The sequence below is a fragment of the Impatiens glandulifera genome, chromosome 1, assembly GCF_907164915.1.
Source record: "Impatiens glandulifera chromosome 1, dImpGla2.1, whole genome shotgun sequence".
NCBI classification, from domain to species: Eukaryota; Viridiplantae; Streptophyta; class Magnoliopsida; order Ericales; family Balsaminaceae; genus Impatiens; species Impatiens glandulifera.
In genome coordinates, this window is record NC_061862.1 from 132,451,102 (window position 1) to 132,471,957 (window position 20,856).

Sequence of the window (20,856 nt, forward strand, 5' to 3'; positions counted from 1 at the left end):
AAAAAAATATAATTAACTCTATTTATTGATATAAATATAAGTTAAATGAACTAATTTTTCCAATTAAATACATTTAAATGAACTTTTATTAGTTCATATGTTTAATTGAGTTCGTTGTACAAATTCATACGTCGAAATAAGTTTTTTCTCTTTTAATTATATATTAATAAATTCATCAAATAATATTGAAAACATAATCTCAATTACTAATAAAAAAATTCTTTTTAAACTTTAAAATAAATGATAGATATTTAAAATATTTATTTGGTATTTGATTATAACGATTATATCCACGTTAATTTTTATCGTATTATTCTTTATTTTAATATATTTAATTAAGTTTTATAAATTTTACATATTTAATTAATTTTTCATTTCAAGAAACTTCTTTTCTATATTTATTTTTTTTAATCTAGAAAAGAGAAATTTCATGAAACATGTTTGCATTTATTTAAAGTGAGATTGAGCGAATACATTATTTTTTATAGTATAAAAAATTATGACTTAATATTAATATTCATTTCATTGACAAGACATAAATATCAAATGTTAAATGGGTGTAATTTCCATTTTCTTAACTAATTTGCTATATTTACAAGAATATATGTTTACATTAATGTGGTTGAGAAAATAGATTAATCAATTCAATTTTGTATTATTTTATTCATCCATATCTATTATTTTTAAATTAAAGACTATTTATTTTCTCAAAAATTAAAATAATATATCTATATTTAAAACTAATTGAATTATAGTATATATTATTCTTTGTCATAAATTAATTTAATTATTAAGTATTATATCAAACTAAATAAAATATATTTTAAGTAAATACAATTAGAAATTACCTGTCCAATTCCTTTTCTAGTTTTTATTTTGTCACTCAATTTTTATTTTGAAAGGTTAAAGTTATTATTATTTTTTCACTCAAATATACCCCATTTGATTTTGTCCATTCAACTTTAAAAATTATTCGATTTTTCCTCCAAGGCCCATTTGATTTGAGTTATATAAATTTTATCCAAATAAATTATTATCCCGTCATGAACTAAATTCTATCAAATTATTATCTCGTCTTGAACTAAATTTTATCAAATTATTAAAATTAAGGGGGTAAACAAACCAGTTTGCACATTTAAATTGTTGATGTGAGTTTGTTTGATTCGTTTTGATTAGTTAAAAGATCGATTAGGTGAGTTCCTTCCATGTTCAAGTTTAACTAAGACATAGTTACTCCTCTTACTACGAGACGCTTCCCTAACCAACGCTTATATCAGATTCTATCCAAACTTTTGAGTGCTACTTAGTATTAGTATCGATAAAATGTCTGAAAAATATAAAAAATATCAAATTTTAAGTATTTGTACCTTATCAAAATATGGTGGAAGTCTGGAATATTCATTTATGACCTTGTGCAATTTGTACAACTAGATGTACATACAATTCGTATTGAATTAGTTGCCTCACAAAGATCTCTTATCTCGGTTTCTTATTTTGGTTGCTGGAGAAATTACTAAACGTTTAACATTCTCTCACACTTCGCGTCAATGAGATTTTTTGAGAAAAAATAAATAAATATGTTTTCGCAATATGAATATTAAATAATAATAATAATAAAGTACTATGACACTTTGAATTTATAATAATAATAAAAAATATTAAATTAGGTACGGAGAGAATAGTATAAGTTAAAGACTATTTCTAATTTTCTTATCTATTATGAGTCAAGTTTAGTATCACACCATTTTTGTTTTTATACAGCAAATCTATAATAATATTTTTGTTATGGAATAGTATGAAAACAAAATTCTTTTAATTTTATTTTTATATGATGAGATAAAAAGAAACTTTGATATTGCTGAATCACTAAAAAAAATTAATATATTAAAATTTTAATAAAAACAAATACTCAAAATTAACTGCAATCTAAAATAAACATTAACTACATCCAATACCAGGCTATAAATTTATTCAAAATCAGCTGTCACAAAAAAAAACATTAAAAAACATTGTCAAAAAATATGCATAATATTAGAGAGCGTAATTGGTCCGGTTTAGTTAAGTTATTCAACAAATGTGTGGTTTCAGATTTACGTTAGGACTGAAGTAAACTTAAGTTCATGAAAAAAAATAAAAATATTTTATTTTATAAATTTATTTTTACGGTAGAGAGGAAGTGAAAAAACTCCTTCAAGTTCTACCCATCTCCATGTTCATTTTCCCAATATACTCTACTTTCCTTCAATTTTCTCATAATACTCCACTTTTCCTCTTTAACTTATTAAAATATTAATTTTATAATATATTATATATATAGTTAAAATTAAAATTTCTAAACTAAATAATTAAAATTAAATATATATATATATTTATATAATTAAAATTAAATATTCTAAATTAAATAATACAAATTAACTTAAATATTATAAGTTATATAATATTAAAATAAAATATATTACATAAATATAAAAAAAATGCATTTAATAGAAAATAAAATAAATAAGTAGACATTAAATATTAATTACGACCATGTTAAAGCCATTGTGAACCGTGTCTGGTATGTCTTTTTTATCTGCATCGTCCACAAACTATCATTTTTCTAGTATTATCTATTTTTGTTCGAATATGACGCGAGCTTTGACCTCGCTCACCAAGTTTGATTATTTTTCTCAAGTTTGAACGAGAATCAGTGAAAATGTTCAATATGCTTGATTATGAATTGAATTAAACACGAATTTTCACATTTTACTAAGCGAAATATATTGTTTTCCATCTCGATTGTATGTCAAACAACCTGCCAATAATGGCAGAGCTATAAAGTGTGCTGCGGTGGGTGGTTCAGGGTAAACTTTTAAAATTATATATATATAAAAGTATTTGTTTGTGTTGGCAAACTACCTATCTGATAGGTCAGATGATAAAACCCTTAATTATATAAATAGTGATATTATTATTATTATAAATTAAGCTTATATTTAATTAATAATTATATCCTTCTTTAATAATAATTATTAATATTTTATTTTATATAAATAATATTTTCTAATATATAAATATTTATAATAATACATAAATTTTAATTAATATATAAATAATATTTATTTATATAATTATCTAACTTAACCTATAAGGAATTAATAAAATTATATATTTTAAAATTATATTTATATGATAATTATATATATATATTATTTTTTTAATTAATTTTAATATAATTAATAATACAATTTACTTATAAAATAAACATTAAAATATATAAATATAAGGGTAAATTAGTCTTTTATATATTTTTAATTTAAACTATTTTAAAAATTTATAAAAAAATATAAATTAATATTCAAAGTAAATTAAAATAATTATATTAATTTGGTTCGGTTATTTAAATAAAATATTTTATTTATTTATTCAAAACGGTTTATATACATTAATATTATATAATCGTCTTCTCGAGTGTCTACTAATATGTTTTTGACAACAATTTTGTGTTTTTGTTTTATTTTTATGTTTTTTTTTCTCTAAATTTTTACCAAACTATAATGAATTCCACTAAATAGACTTTCATATTATTTTTTTAGAACGTTGGGTTTCGTTGCTCCTTAAGAGTACAACTAATCCGCATATAACTTGTCGTCTAACGGGTTCGAACTCAGGACCTCAGAGAGGCCTGAGGATATCCACTTCTTGTTGCCTCTAGGTTAGAAGAGAGGATAAAAAATGAGACAACGGATTAAGTTTAAATGTATAAATTTGTTTTTTAAATTGAGTTATCTTATTAATTTTTAAATTTCGTATATTTATTTTATTTTAGTAAGGATATTCGTGAAACGATTGATATGTTCACTTAATACCCGTAATAGTGTAATACATATAATCTTTATAACCCAGGAAAAAAAATTAATGGATTCCCTCTTACATGCCACAATATGTGAATATGGAAAATGATTCAAATTCCATTTTCCACAAGAAAAAAAAATCTACATAAATCCACATTTTGTTTGTTACCACCTTTCCAATACCTACTTTTGGTTCTGTATTGTGCAGTAAGTAATGACTTCGAAGACTAGTGCAAGAGTCACCCAATTTTATTTCATATAATGAACAAAGGGGAATCTTCGAAGTCATTACTGTACGATACACCTTAATGAACAAAGGGAGTCTTCGAAGTCATTTAATATTAATTTTATTTAATAAATACAATGTAAATACACCTTAATGTATAAATTATTTTATTTGATAACATGTACAAATTAAGTTTTTATTGAAACCTTTATAATTACACATTGAATTTAGGAGATTATTCTCCATTATGATATTTAATGTATTATAATTCTTTATAAATAAATTTAAGAATTGTATGGTTACAATAATATCAATAATAAAATTTTAATATAATTAAATAAAATAGAATAATATGAATTATATTCATACAAATAAGTCATTTGAATTTTTAAGAGAACAAATCTATAAATTTCTTTAAAAATTTTTAAACCAACTTGCCTTATTAAGAGTTGAGAAAGACAAATGATTTAGAAAAAAATATAAATTTTTAGGAATCGTGTTGTGTTGAAGATGACGTTTAAAAGAGAATCTTTAAAATTTATCTACGATTAAATCGAGAGAAAAACAATGACTAGAGATATTTGATTTACTATTTATTTTAGTTTTAAAGTTTTTTAATCGAGGTGATTCAAATTAAAATGACTAATTGAATTGATGATTCACTTTGAATAATCACATTCTTTTATGTTGTCTTTGGGTGATACTTAAACATAATATCATGAAAATATGTTTTGAAAGGCTTCAATTTGTTGACTGTGATTTTAACTTAGTCTTGGTGATATTTTAACTTAGTGTGATGAATTAGTGTGATGAATGATTTTAAAATTAGAGATGTTTTTTTTTTAATATAAATGAGTTTATATTTTGCATTGAAATACACAAATTCAAGTGGATTTGTTTATTTCCCTATTAATCAAAGTAAAAAAATTATAAAGATTTGCATTTGTATTTTCTGTATCTAATAAAATTGTAAAGTCTAAATTAATAATACAAAAAGACCTAACAATTTTGGTTTTATATTATATTTTATTATAAGTTTGAGGTGAATATTAATCCATTAACAAATAGTTGTTAGAATTGTTAAGTGTAAATTTATCTACGGACTTCAATATACTTTCTATCTACTTGCCCTACTTAACTAGGTTAAAATTGGGCTCGGCCCATTAGAAAACCCTAATCTTTAACCTATCAGCATCTTCTATAGCCGCAGTCTTCTCATCTCTAAAATCTATAAATGAACATTACAGATGATCAAGATTTCGCAGAGTGAGTTCTGATTAGAAGATATAATGTGAGAATCCCGTCCTTGAAATCCATTTTTTTTTTGGAGAGTTATAAAAGTAGAAGATGAAAGGTGAGAATCTCGGCCTTGAAAAGAGTTTTGGATACGAAGATGAAATCCATTTTTGCTGCAGGAGAGAATACAAATACGGCCTTGAAATGTCTATGATTGTTTATATACTTCTTCTTGATCACGAAGGTAGGTTCTTTCTCAATCTGTGTCACTTTGTGAATTTTTTAGTGTTCTGTATTCTAACTAGTTTCATGTTAATGCAGAGAAAACAAAATACCTTAATAAATGGATGTGCAAAAAATATTGGACATTCATAGATAGAAGATAACGGATACAAGGTACTGGTTGATTCCTTACTAGACGAACAAGAAAAATCATCAGTAAGAAACAACATTGATGTTGAAAAGGTATTGATATAGATCACCACATTTTGTTTCTTCAATTTTTGTTATCTTTTTAATCACTAAATTTTTCATGTATGATACCTATTCATTGGCAGAAGGGGAGATTGACCCTAAAACTCTTGGAGGAGAAAATGAAGATGTAAGCATGGCCCATGAAGAAGGCATTTCCCCTCTAAACACGAATGGGCTGATTAATATAAACGAGGAAGATGCTCAAACCCAAAACCAGTTAGAAGAAGATATAAAGGCACATGAAATTCTTCATTAATGTAATTTAGATAGTTTTTATAAACTTAATTTGAGTATTTCTTTTTATTAATAGATATTAATAATACTTTTATTCTCATTTTTGTTATTTAATATTTCATATATTTTCTAAGGGTGCTCACTTCAAATAAAAGATAAAAGTGAGATTGATAGATGTGTGGAATGGGAATGGGTATGGGTATGATTAATAGAAGTGTAATGTTTGGTTAAGAGTTTTAATTATTCTCATTAGAAAAGTTATAAATATAATTTTGTTATTAAAATTATGATTATTTTTATTTTTATTTTATTAAATTAAAATATAAAATATTATAATTTTTATAACATAATTGTTTAAAATATATAAAATATTTAAGTGACATAATTTAATAAAATATAAACATCTAATATTTTTTCAAAATAAAAATACTTATAACAAAAAAACAAAAAAAAATGTTGAATATTTCAATTTTTTACTAATTATAAATAAATAATTATCTATTAAATATAAATAATATAAGACAAAGTCTTTCAAATATTATATACTTTAAATTAAATATAATATTTTATTATATAATTTTTTTTAATAATAATTTTTATTAAAATATTTTATATTTAATTTTTTAATATTTTTTATATAAAATTGTTATTTTATTTTTAGTTTTATATTTTTATATTTTAATTAATTAATTTTATTTTATTATTAATATATAATATTTAAAATTAATTATATAAAATTAATTATATTATTATTAATTATTGTAATTATTACTAAAATTTTATTTTAAATGATTTCTTAATATTATTTAAATAATTGAAATTATTTATTTATAAATAAATAAAATTTATTATTATGTTAATTATAAAATAATGTATAATATAATTATAAAATAACGTATAATATAATTATAAAATATATATGATATTATAATTATAAGAAAGAAAAGAGGAGAGTGGAGATAATGGGAGAGAAAGTGTATGCTTCGGAATGATAATCATTCCTCCCAATTTAGAGAGGATTTGATGATTCTTGAGTATCCGGGAATCAAATCAATATCTCATTCCCTTTTCCATTCCTATGTACAAAAAAACCACATACCAAGCATGCCCTAAGAATTTCTCTAAAATGGTTTTATGGAACTCAATGGTGATTTTATCAATGATATTTGGCAATGTTGTCAAAGAACCCAAGTACTGAATGATTGCCTTAAGTCAATTCTAATTCACTTTGACCGACTTACAAAATCTTGTCATATACTAAATTATGTTCTTCCTTACAAAGGAAAAATAGACCTCACAACATCCTTATCTCAATTTGATTGGAAGATCTCTTGGTTGTCTAATTGAAAATAAAATTGTGTCATTTTTAGGGCAGCAAATGAGTCGAGCTGTTTGTGAGTTGCTCGGACAAAGCTCAGCTTGACTTTAACTGAGTTCGAGCCAACTAGTTTAATATTTGAGCCTCTATCAAAGTTCGACTTCACTTTGATCGAATTCGATCTGAGCTCGAGCCGAACTCCAGCTCATATAATGTTTTGTTAGATTATGTTAAATAAAGGGAAAAAAATAATTAAAAGAGGAATAATTATTTAAGAAAAAATGTTTTAATTGAGTAAAATAAACTTAGATGAATAAGTTTAAATCAATACGACATAGTTTAATGATATGTTCATGAGAAAAACTAAGTTGTGTAAATATCTATGCGCAAATACAGCTCAAGAAGCGCGAGAAAACATCTTGTTTTAACATACGCCTTTGGTTTAAAGAAGCGCGAGAAGACGTCTTGCTTCAATAAACGCTTCAATCTGAAAAAGCGCGAGCAAACGTTTTGCTTCAATAGACGCTCTAGTCTGAAACAGCGTGAGAAGACGTCTTTCTTCAACAGACTCTCTAGTCTGAAGAAGCACGAGAAAACGTCTTGCTTCAACAAACGCTTTGGTTTGAAGAAGTGCACGAGCAGACATCTCACTTCAACATACGCTCTAGTTTGAAGAAGTGCGCGAGAAGACGTCTTGTTTCAACATACGCTCTGGTCTGAAAAAACGCGAGAAGACGTCTTGCTTCAACAGATGCCTTGGTCTGAAAAAGCGCGTGCTGATTCCTTGCTTCAGCAGCAGTCTGAAGAAGTGCGCGAGCAGACGCCTTGCTTTAGTAGACGTATGAAGAAGCGTCCGCCTATCTGCTTAGCTCATTAGCATAGCGAACAATAGTGTTTGTCATCATCGTCTATTAAGTCATCTTAATACACTCAACTGCCACGTACTCAATTATTCCTCTAGCCCGCGTTGTATCTTCAAGTACACCACGTTCTACCGAATATTCCATAGTACAATCAAGTACACCATGATCAACGAATATATTCTTGCATACGATCCCGTAGACCCGACGTACATCCAACAAAAAGCTGACACGTATCCAAGAGAAAGATTCGACTATTGCTACAATTCAATATAAAAGGTGATCAGAGTACAACGACAAACTTCTTCTTGATCACACACATTCTAAATTGCTAAGCTCTCTATGTTTACTTTCTCTAAGATCATTCTGTAATTCACTAAGCTAAGTTAAATTATTATTTACTGTTCTACTTGAGTGTATTATCAACATTGTAAGTTGAACAGGATGTTGTCTGTTCAATAGAGTGATAACTAGGAGTTCATAAACAAACAGTTTGTTAAGTCATGTGTTTCTGATTGGGTTTGTGTAGTCGCTATACGAATCAAATCCTTCTAGTGAAAAACCTTTGGGAAATAGAAGAAGGAGTGACGTATGAGTTTTATCTCCGAACATCCATAAAACTCATTGCGTTATTTTATTTCTGCATCTTATAGTCGTTTATCTACCACTTCAAATCTAACAAGCATTTCCGCACTTGAATATGTTCAAGAGCTTGCAAAAATTTGTGAAGAATAGAAACAGATTTTCATTTCTAACATGATTAAAATCGAATTGGAAGTGATAATTAGCTCAACAATATTCGACCCCCTTCTATTGTTGTCACCGATCCTAACAAGTGGTATCAGAGCAAGATTTTTTATTCTCAAACAAAGAAGACATCCAAATCATGTCTCTCATAAACAAAATCTCAATGTTCTCAAAGGAAGATTATGATGATTGGAAGATCAGAATGCAGGCTCATCTAACTACTCAAGATGACGACATGTGGTATGTTATCACTGATGGTCCAATAAAAATTATGAAGGTCAGCACAACCACAACTTACACCAATGGTGCTCCTATGATGAATGAGAAACTAAGATTTGAGTGGACTACTAAAAATAAGAAGAAGACCAACCTCGATAATGTGGACAAATATATTCTTACAAGACGCTGAACAAGAATATGTTCAACAAGATCAAGTCATGCTCTAATGCCAAAGAAATTTGGGAGAAACTGACTCAACTCTATGAGGGTAACGACCAAATAAAAGAAAACAAGCTGATGGTTGCTACACAGAAGTTTGACAACATAAAGATGCGTCCTGGAGAGACGATGACATAATTTGATGAAAGATTCAACAACATTGTCATTGAGCTCTAAACTCAAGGGAAGACATATATCAAACGTGAGGTTGTCATGAAAGTCATGAGAGCTTTGCCCAGAGAATGGGACATAAAGACAATGACGATGAGGGAATCTAAAGACCTTAACAAGATGGAGTTGAATGACATGTTCGCCGATTTGAAAGCCTATGAGTTTGAAATACACTCAAGGATGAAGAGGAGTCATCCACATCCATCTCAACCAAGGCGCTGGTGACTGTTGAGGAACCACCTTCCGCGACTGCTGCGAAGTCTGCAGAGTAGATCAGTAGCGATGCCATGTCAATCTTCGTCAAGAAGTTTGAAAAATTCATGAACAAGACTCATTCTAACTCAAACTCTAATAATAACAATTATAAAAATGATTCCAAGGCTAACTTGAAATGTTTTAACTGTGACAAACTAGGTCACTTCAAGGCTGATTGTAGAAAGCCAAAGAGGGATGGCAAGAAGAATATGAAGGATCAAAAGGCTCTCCTAGGCGAGGAAAAAAAAGCAAGTGGGCTGACAACGATTCTGATGACTGCTCATCAAGCGAGAGTGATGATGAAATAGTTAAATACTTAATGGTTGATGATTCTCAGGTATTTGACTTCTCCTCAGAAGAGTTCACAAGAGATGACTTAACCACTGCACTCAATGACATGGTCATTGAGTACAAGAAGCTATCCGACTCTTTTAATGAACTAAATTTGAAAAACAAATTTGATAGCACTTTTTCATCTCAAAACAATGAACTAGATGTTTTTGAAAACAAAATAACTGAGCTTTTATCTGAGAATGAGAAGCTCAAAGAAACGATTCAAACTCTTTCTACTGAAAACCAAAGGTTAAACTATGGGTCAGTTCCTGGAAAAAATATGGAGATGCCGTCAAACTAATGATTCCAGCCGGATATAAATCCAGTTTAGGATTTGTTAATGGCAACCTAGATGAGTCCAACAAAAAGTTGAACCCAGTAAAAGGCGAGCTTAATCCCATAAGATTTGTCAAGGGACATTTAAATGAAAGTAAAACTGATCACAAGTGTGATGATTTAACTTCAAAGAATGAGATTAAATATATAAAGCTAACTTGAATCTGGTTGAAACCCAAAAAGAGGGCAGTCAACAGGTCTGGAAAACAAAAACTTGACAGAAAATCAAGAAGTTTTCATCAAAAACCATCCTCTAAAATTAAGTGATCAACATCTGGTAGGAAGACGTCTGCCGAGCCTAAATCATATGCACTTTTAACAACTCAAAATGGGAGATCCATAAAAATAACCCAAATATGGATCCCCAAGGGACTGATCAACCATGGACCCAAATGAATATGTGTACCAGAATTGTAAATATGTATATTTGTAGGTAATTTAGGACAACTGCTTGGAAGAATCTGTTTGATATCTGGACAGCGGCTGCTCTAAACAAATGACAAACGACAGACGGCTACTAACTAAAGTAACAAGATGCACATGACCTAAGATCACATTTGGTGATAACAACAAAGGTAAACCATGGGTAATGGTAAGATTATCCATTGTAACCTTACTATTATAAACGTGCTACTAATAGAGAATCTATTCTATAACTTGATTAGTATTAGCCAGATGTGTGATAATGGATATATTGTAAATTTTCAAAAACATGCATGTTTTGTTAAAGATCAGCAGGGTAACACCCTACTGACAGGAAGTAGAGTAGGGAATTATTATAAGATGAACTAGAAAAATAAGTCGCCTGATTCTGTTTGCATGATAGCTAAGAATGATCAAAATTGGTTATGGCATAAAAGACTAAATCATCTTAATTTTAAAACTATTAACAACATCTATTCAAAAGATTTAGTAACTGACTTACCTAAACTGAAGTTTTCAAAAGATAAGACCTTCCTTTCTTGTCAAATGTGAAAATATGTCTGATCAACTTTTAAAAATAAAGGGAATACTCAATCCGACATGTCCCTATAATTATTGCACATGGATCTGTTTGGTCCAATTTCAGTAACTAGTCTAAGGGGAATGAAATATACCCTTGTCATTGTTGATGATTATTCTAGATTTACTTAGATTATATTTTTGGTATCTAAGGATAAACTGCTGAAAATTTGATTAAAATCCTTAGAAGACTACAAAATAAAAAATCTTTAAGTATCATACAGATTAAAAGTGACAAAGGATATGAATTTACAAACAGACATATGTTTTCTTTCCTTGAGGAGTCTGGTATTAGACATGAGCTGTCTAGTGCCTGAATTCCACATCAAAATGGTGTTGCTGAAAGGAGTAACAAAACACTGAAGGAAGCAACGAGATCTATGCTAGCTGACTCCGATGTTTCTCAAAAACTATGGGCAAAAGCCATTAACACAACATGCTATACTCAAAACAGATCAATGGTTAATAAACATTTTAATAAAACACCTTATGAAATATTTTATGATAAAGTTCTTAAAGTTTTATATTTTAGGATATTTGGATGTAAATGTTTTATTCATAACAATGACAAAAATTATTTGACTACTCTAGATGCTAAAGAAGATGCTGGTATAATGTTAGGCTATTCTTCAGTTAGCAAATCTTATCGAGTTTTTAATAAACAAACTCTAACTGTTGAAGAATCTACCCATATTGTTTTTGATGAATTTTTTGAAAGTAATTCTAACAAAATCATTGAAGTTGCTAACAAGTTGGAAGCTGCTAATCTTCAATATGATAGTGATGATGAAGTTCCGATCAACAAAAATAGTACGTCTGATTAGTCGACTAAACCGGTTGATGCTCAACCAGACAACCAGACTATAAGTCAGCAAGTTGCTGACAGTCCGGATGTCGCGGAGCCAACTGACCAGACGTGTGATCCTTTGGGACCGAACCTCAGATGGAACAAAAACCACCCACCTGAATTAATCATAGGTAATCATAATGCACCTCTTAGGACCAGACACCAATTAATGGATGAATTCGCAAATTCTGCTTTTTTATTTCTCAAATTGAGCCTAAAAAAATCGATGAAGCATTTCTTGATCCAGATTGGATCAATACTATGCAAAAATAGTTAAATCAATTTGAAAGAATCAAAGTGTGACATCTAATTCCAAGACCGGATGATCAATCGATTATTAGAATTAGATGAGTTTTTTTTAAAACAAATATTTGCATTCATATGTTCTCTTCTTTCTTTATATTTGTATTTGTCAATACTTATATATCAAGTATTCGCTTGCTTGTAGGTATAACCATGTAGATATAGGATAATAATATGTATAGTAAAGTTAATGAGTTGTTTGGTTACAAAATTTTATATCTACAATATTTATAATAAGTATAAATTATACTTCAAAATGCTATGTAAATTATAACTAATAGGAGTAGGTATTAATTTTACTATTTCTTTCTTTGCATATTTAATCTTAGATATTAATTTTCATTCTCAATAAACCCTTCTATTTCTCATCTTTCATTTTATCTCTTAGACTTTTATTCATTTCTTCTTCTCTAACCTAATTTGTAAATTCATGATGAACATATCAGAAAGTCAATATCAAGATAATACTAAATCAAATGAAGAAGAGGCAGTGGTGGTTGAGCGTTTTCATCTTCAACCTAATCAAACATATATACAATAGTGGTGAACGATGTGAAGTTTTTGATACCTAATCTAAGAATGAATTTGAAGAATAACAATTTTGGATCTACGTCAAGACTCCTCACATCATCAAGTAAGCATGTTTTTACAATATTTCTTTATATACTAAATATTAACGGAAATAGCTTCTTTTTTCATTTGCTCAGAAATTGAAGATTTATAAAGTTTTACAATACTTAGTTTAGCTAAATGGGTATAAAACTATGTTTTATATCTTTAATTGATTTGAATTTTACTCATATATCATTTTAGAAAGACTAATTCATAAAAAAAACTCAAGATGTTGAACTTTAGTATTATAATATAAGTATTTGTAAATAGATTATGATCTTTATAGGAGTAACTGGAAAATATATATGTATAATAACTACGGTATTCAAGTATGTGTAATAGATAACTTTAGTATTATAGTCTCCAACTATGTGTACTAGATGTTGATAATTATAAGAGTAACTTAATATATAGGTAAAACCATATGATATTTATAGGAATATCAATATTATCTTTATAAGAGTAACTGTAAATATATATGTGTAATGATAATTACAACTATAGTCTCCAATTATGTGAAACTACAATATCTAATTATGTGTAATAAATAACTTTAGTATTATAGTCTCTAACTATGTGTAATAAATGTTAATCTTTATAGGAATAACTGCAAATATATTAGTAACTATATGATCATTATAAGAGTAACTGTAAAAACTTTACAGGAGTAACTTATGATCTTTATAGAGTAACTATATGATCATTATAAGAGTAACTATATGATCTTTATAAGAATAACTAAAAATATATGTGTAATGATAACTACAAATACAACACCCAACTATGTGTAACTATAGTCTCCAACTACGTGTAACTATATTATCTAATTATGTGTAATAAATAACTTTAGTATTAAAGTCTCCAATTATGTATAATAGATGATAATATTTATAGATAACTTTAGTATCACGCTGTTTCTTTTAATAATATTATTTTTTAATTCTGACTAATAGATGGATGCTAGTGATGCTGAATATGACAATGATGAATCATGTGATTATTACAAAAATAATACAATGTGTATAGATTTTGAAACTATACAAAATAAACATGAATTTTGTTGTTTACTAAACATGGTTATGATATTTGCCTATGATAGATATCAATCTATATTTCATTGTATTCCTCCATCTATTAATTATGCACAACTTAAAACAACCATAATAAATAGGATAACAAAACACAACGATACTGCATGTATTGACTTGTTAAGAATGGATATAAGGACTTTCCTTTGTTTATACAACCTTGTGGAAATGACAAGATTATCTCACTCTAAAACTGTGTCTCTAGAAAAAAAAACATATATTTCTCTATATTCTAACTCATCATATTAAGATAAGGAATGTTTAATTTACATTTCTTTGTTCGGATTGACTATTAGTAAATATGTACATTAAGTGTTAAAAGTTCGTATACGTCTTCAAGCTGATCTTTTAAAAAAGGAAGAGCCTTTGAAAAATTCTCATACAAATGAAATCTGGAAATTGTTTGAGGTAATAAAATTTCTCATTCTTAACAAAAGACATGAATGTTTTTAATAATTTTGTATACATTAAAGATAATTGTTCAAGAGCTCTAGATAAAATATATATTCCTATAAATGTGGGAGAATATATGAAAGCAAGGTATAGAAATCGAAAAGGATAAATTGCAACAAATATGCTTGGAGTTTTCTCTCATGATATGATGTTCATCTATGTATTACCTGGTTGGGAAGATTCTGCTACTGATAGTAAAGTTCTAAGAGATGCAATTAATAGAAATTATGGTTTAAAATTTCCTCAAAGTAAGATTTATATATACATATATATATATTTTATAAATAGTATATATGACTATACACTACTATACTTTTTTTTAATAGAAATGTTAACTAATAGCTACATTAACACAAGTTATTATTTCTTAGTAGGTGTTGGATACACAAATATAGAGGGTTTCTTAGAATCGTTTAAAAATTACAAGTATCATTTAGGATCTTGGAGTGTTGGATGATCATCTTCTAATTCTGATGAATTTTTCAACATGAAGTATGAAGCTGCAAGAAATGTTATTGAAAGGACATTTGGATTTCTCAAACTTAGATGGGTTATACTAAGAAGCCCTATGTTTTTATCCAATTAAGACTCAATGTCGCTTATTAATTTCAGGTTGTCTATTAAATAATTATATAAGAAGAGAAATGTCAATAGATCCTATGGAAGAATTACTAACAGAAGAACTTCTACAACACTTGAATCCTCAAATACAAGACAATGTAAGATTTATAGAGATATCAAATTTATTTTATTTTATTAATGCTTAGGTATAGATAGTCAAGATGATGATGCACATGCTCATCAAATTAATAAAATAAGGAAAAGAAAAGTTATTAGTAGAAGAAGTTGGACGGATAAAAAACAACAAGTTTTTATTGGGGCATTGAAAGATATTGCATGCTTAGGATTGAAGACAGATAAAGAATTAAGATCAAGATATCTAAATGTTTTGTATGATAAAATAGTAGTTGCGTTTCCTGGTACTAACCTACGCCCTACACCACATATTGACTAAAAAATTAAGGTTTAAAAAAGAATATACACTGTTATTGAACGAATGCGTACTTTATCGGGATTTGAATGAAATGATATACACAAAAACATTACTTGTACTGATATTGTTTTTTTGGGACTCACATGTAAAGGTAAATCATTTTTAGTCAATATTGTATTTAATTTTTTTTAGTCTAGCTTTATATTTTATAATTTTTATTTTGAAGAGCTTGATCCTAATGCACATGGACTAATAGACAAACCTCTTCCATTTTATGAGGACAGATGTATTGTATTTGGAAAAGATAGAGCGACGGAAAATTTTATTGAAGGAGAGGCAGAAGAAATGACATCAATGGAGAATGAAGTTGGAAATGATGATATGGAGTATCAAAATACTGAAAAAGAACCTCTATTAGGATCATTTATTGCAATAACTAGTGATGTTGAAGAAGGAAGAAAAGGTCAAAGAAGTAAATATGATCCTATGATGGCATATATGGAGGATCTTAATATCACAATGAGAAATTTTTTTTATAAAGTCATTAGAGAATTTAGTTGCATTAGTTGCTAAACAAAGTGACTATCCTGATTTATCAACAAAAAGAGTGTAAGTATATGAAATGATTTCTCGATTTTCTCTTGATCCAGTTGATATGATATATGTAACTATTACTATCACGACTAAGTCACAACTTGTGTACATATTTGCATCATTGACCGATGATGCCAACATGTTATTATTCATTGAAAGACTTTATCATTTGACTAGTTAAGAAAAAATAGACTTGTAGTACTTATTTCTTTTATAGTAAATGTATAACATGTCCCTTTTGTACTTCCAACCAAACACATATAATTTATATAATTTATATATCTTAATATCCTATATAACTTATACCTCTTGCACCTTGTACACATATAAATGGTACTACGTACCAAATAATAGTATATTAATGCATGTTCAAAATTCTAAAATTCTTAATGAATGTTAATAACATGAAAATTTGTACTAGTGCAATTTCAGAATGAGAGAATTGGTTGAAAATGCTGAAATGGCAAAAAATAATCAATCCTATTTTCATAGACCTCTAACATTTTTATTGATAAATTTTCTATTAACATATAAGTACTATTTTGTTTATATTTGATAGATATTAATTTTTCACTAACATGTTTAATATAATTTTTCAGTTATGCTATCTCGTTGGGATTGTTGAAAACATAGAAAAACCTTAATAGAGGTCTTTTCCAATCATCTCATGTTGGGATGATATTAGAGTGTCAAAAAGAATCTACATAGAATCTCGAGGAGGTAGTTTTGTACGTGAGAGAGCTATTGCACGCCTTCCACTTCTTGAAGATCGTTTTGATGATCATCTTAAGATTATAGATGAGGATTTGAGATATGATCATTATGAGATTCTAGATCAGGATTTAGGAGAGGCTCAACATGATATGATGAATTTAGACTCTCTAACAATAATAAAAAGGTATTTTATGTGCAATTATAAACTATTATGTTCTTTAGACTTAAACTATTATATTATTTATATTGTTATGCTATTTAAATTCTAAAGTATTATGATTTCAAATTATAGTTATTTACATCTAAAGTCGCCCAAACATTCAAGTATGTGACACACCAGCTATTAGATCTATTAGGCGAGTTGAAGAAACTCGACATTGATCTTAAATCTATTTTTGAGGCCAGTATCCACTATTTTATCGAGTTAGATGTTTACAAAAAATAATACAAATATGAGGACAATATCTTAGCAAAGGTTCATTGTAAAGATGAGGATAATATCAACGAGGGCATTACAAACATGAGTCCCCGGCCCAATGGTCAAACGTGATGAAGTACTAAAGCTTAATTGTGAAGACCATCCAAAGGTTCACTATGAAGATGGATACAATGACAATGAGGGCATTACAAATACGAGTCTCTTAATGACCGAGCATGATGAAGAGATAACGCCCCACTATGAAAACCATCCAAATGGTCACTATGAAGATGGGGACAATGTTAATGAGAGCATTACAAACACGAGTCCTCTAATGACCGAGCGTGATGAAGAGCTAGAGCCCCATTGTGAAGACCATCCAAAGGCTCACTATGAAGGTGTGGATATTGTAAGTGATGACATTATAAATAGAAGTCCTTCAATGGACGAGAGTGATGAAGAGTCTGGTTGTGTAAATATTAAAGACCATCCAAACATGAAGATTAACAAGCTTTTAGTGGTCTTTCAATCCCCTTATTTGACAAAGGTCCTAACAAATTTTGGTGAATTTTAATTAAAGAACAGCTAATGGTTGATCTGGTATTTTTTGAAGGACTAGATCCAATGTAAAGTTTTCCTCAAAGCATCTATTAATGAAAATCATATACAGTCTATTAGATACTAAGTAATATACGTTCTTAATTTGTTTTACACAAGGAAAATCTTTTCGTTGCAATGTCTTGAACCTCAATTTTACAAGTCAGTTAATGCATGAAAAACGAATAATTTGCTTCACGACAGTGTCGTATGTAAGTACTTCACATGACTCTATTTTATGTTTTATGTTTTATGCTCAATGTTCATGTGATTGATATTTAGAATTTATTTGCAAATGATTAAGGATTTTAGTCATATTTTATATAAGAGAAATGATATGGAAAGAAAATATGGAATATGGAACGGGAGAGAAAATGATGTGGCACAATTTGATTGGCTGGAAAATTAAAAAGATTTATCTCTCTTCTCTCACTCCTCACACTTTTTCCCTTTTCTAACCAACAAGGTGATGCCACATCATTTTTTATGTCATTCACTCTCCCAATTCTCTCCCTTTATCACCCCCCTTATATAATATCACACTCTTCAAAGAGATACGTCATTTTAAAAACATGTTCCCAAGAAACTCATAATTAAAATACGTCATTTTAAAAAGAAATATCATAAATCCATCATTAATTAAAAGGCGTGAAGTGATTAACCATCATATATTTTAGTCATATTTTTAACATTGAGAGACATGTGTCTTCAAATTATTTGATATTTGGAAGTATGAATGTTCAATTTCAGTGCGGGAAAAGTACATAGAAAGCTCATGAGACATTAGACAGCTGTCCCACTCATCCAAAGATGAGACGTCTAAGGAAGCACGTAGATAGACGTCGTCTATGATATCCGCATGCCTTGCGTCTAAGATGGGTAAACATTTGTTCGGACGAAGTCTAATCACGCACATCTATAGACGCTTAGCATACGTCTGTTCGGACAGCATCTGATCACGTAGGTCTATAGACGCTTAGCATACGTCTGTTCAGATGGCGTCTGATCACGCACGTCTATAGATGCATTAGACGTTTGCCACACATTTAGACGTCTAACCAAGCTTAAGTTGTACGTTGCTTAAGCACAACTCGCCCGATACATGTTTTCTTTAAAGGACTAATCTGATCATTCCGATTGAGACATTCGTCTACACACGTCTATCCAACCACTTTAATCAACAAATTTCCCCCTCAATTTGTGCATGTTTATTTGAATAAAATTAATTTAGGTCTACATGACCCAAAACATTTCTAAAGTAAGAAAACTTAGTCTCGGGGAGTGGCTTCGTGAACATGTCTGCCACTTGCTGATCCATTGGAACATATTCTAGACGAATATGCTTATGAGTGACATACTTCCGGATGAAATGGTGCCAGATGTCGATATGCTTCATCCGAGAGTACAACACCGGGTTGTATGTGATCAATATGGAACTGGTGTTATCGCAGATAATTGGTGACTCGTTCGTCTCAATGCGATAGTCTATCAGCTATTGTTGAACCCAAAAAAGCTTAGAGTAGTAGTTGCATGCAACAAGGTACTCGGCCTCTATTGTAGACGTGGCGACAAACATCTGCTTTTGCTGAACCAAGAAATCAGACGATCACCAAGGAATCGAAAAGTTCCACTGGTGCTCTTCCAAACGATCTTACAGCCTACATAATATGCATCAGAATAGCTAATTAAATTTAAACTGAAATCCTTCTGATGCACAGTCCCACATTTTGAATTCTCTTTCAAGATATGCTTAACAACAATATAATGAGATTGTTTAAGGTTAGCCTGAAATCTTCCATAGACACCGACAACAAATAGGATGTCTGGCCGACTAACAATTAGGTAGAGCAGAGAACCGATAATTCCTCTATAAGTAGTAATATCGACACTCTGTCCATTCTCATCCTTGTCGAGCTTGCTGGAGGAGTTTATTAGAGTATCTGCAGCTGAACAACTTTCCATTCCAAACTTCTTTATCATCTCCCTGGTGTATTTGACCTCATTGACGAATATGCCATTTTCAAGTTAACAAACTTGAAGACCAAAGAAGAATGTCAGTTCTCCCATCATACTCCTCTCGAATTTGTCCTACATCAATTTAGAAAATTTCTCACATAGTCTGGGGTTAGTTGACCCAAATATGATATCGTCAACATAGATTTGAACAAGCAAAATATGAGAATCTTTAACAAATCTAAACAAAGTTTTATCTACTGTGCCAATTATAAAATCATGATCAAATAGAAACTTTGTTAAAGTGTCATACCAAGCTCTAGGATCTTGTTTAAGACCATATAAAGATTTGTCAAGTTTAAAAATATGATTAGGAAAAGAGTGATCTTGAAAGCCAAGCGGCTGTTCAACATAGACATCCTCATTTAAAATTTCATTTAAAAATGCACTTTTAACATCCATTTCATAAACTTTAAAATTCTTAAAAGATGCATAAGATATGAAGATTTTGATTGCTTCAAGTCTAGCAATATGGGTGAATGAATCCTCGAAGTCAATTCCCTCCTCCTATCTATAGCCTTGAGCTACCAATCGGGCTTTAAAATTAACAAAATAGATCACATCTACTTTCTTCTCCACTTTTTAATGTAATATATGATAATGCTCACTAGGTTGCTCAATAACCGTCTTTGTCAGCAAAACAAAATTTACTAAGCAACCCTCATTTTAAACACAAAACCATTAGCTCAACAAACAAATCATATAAATATATATGATTAATAAAACACTAACAATTGTTGTAATTAATTAATTTCAACTT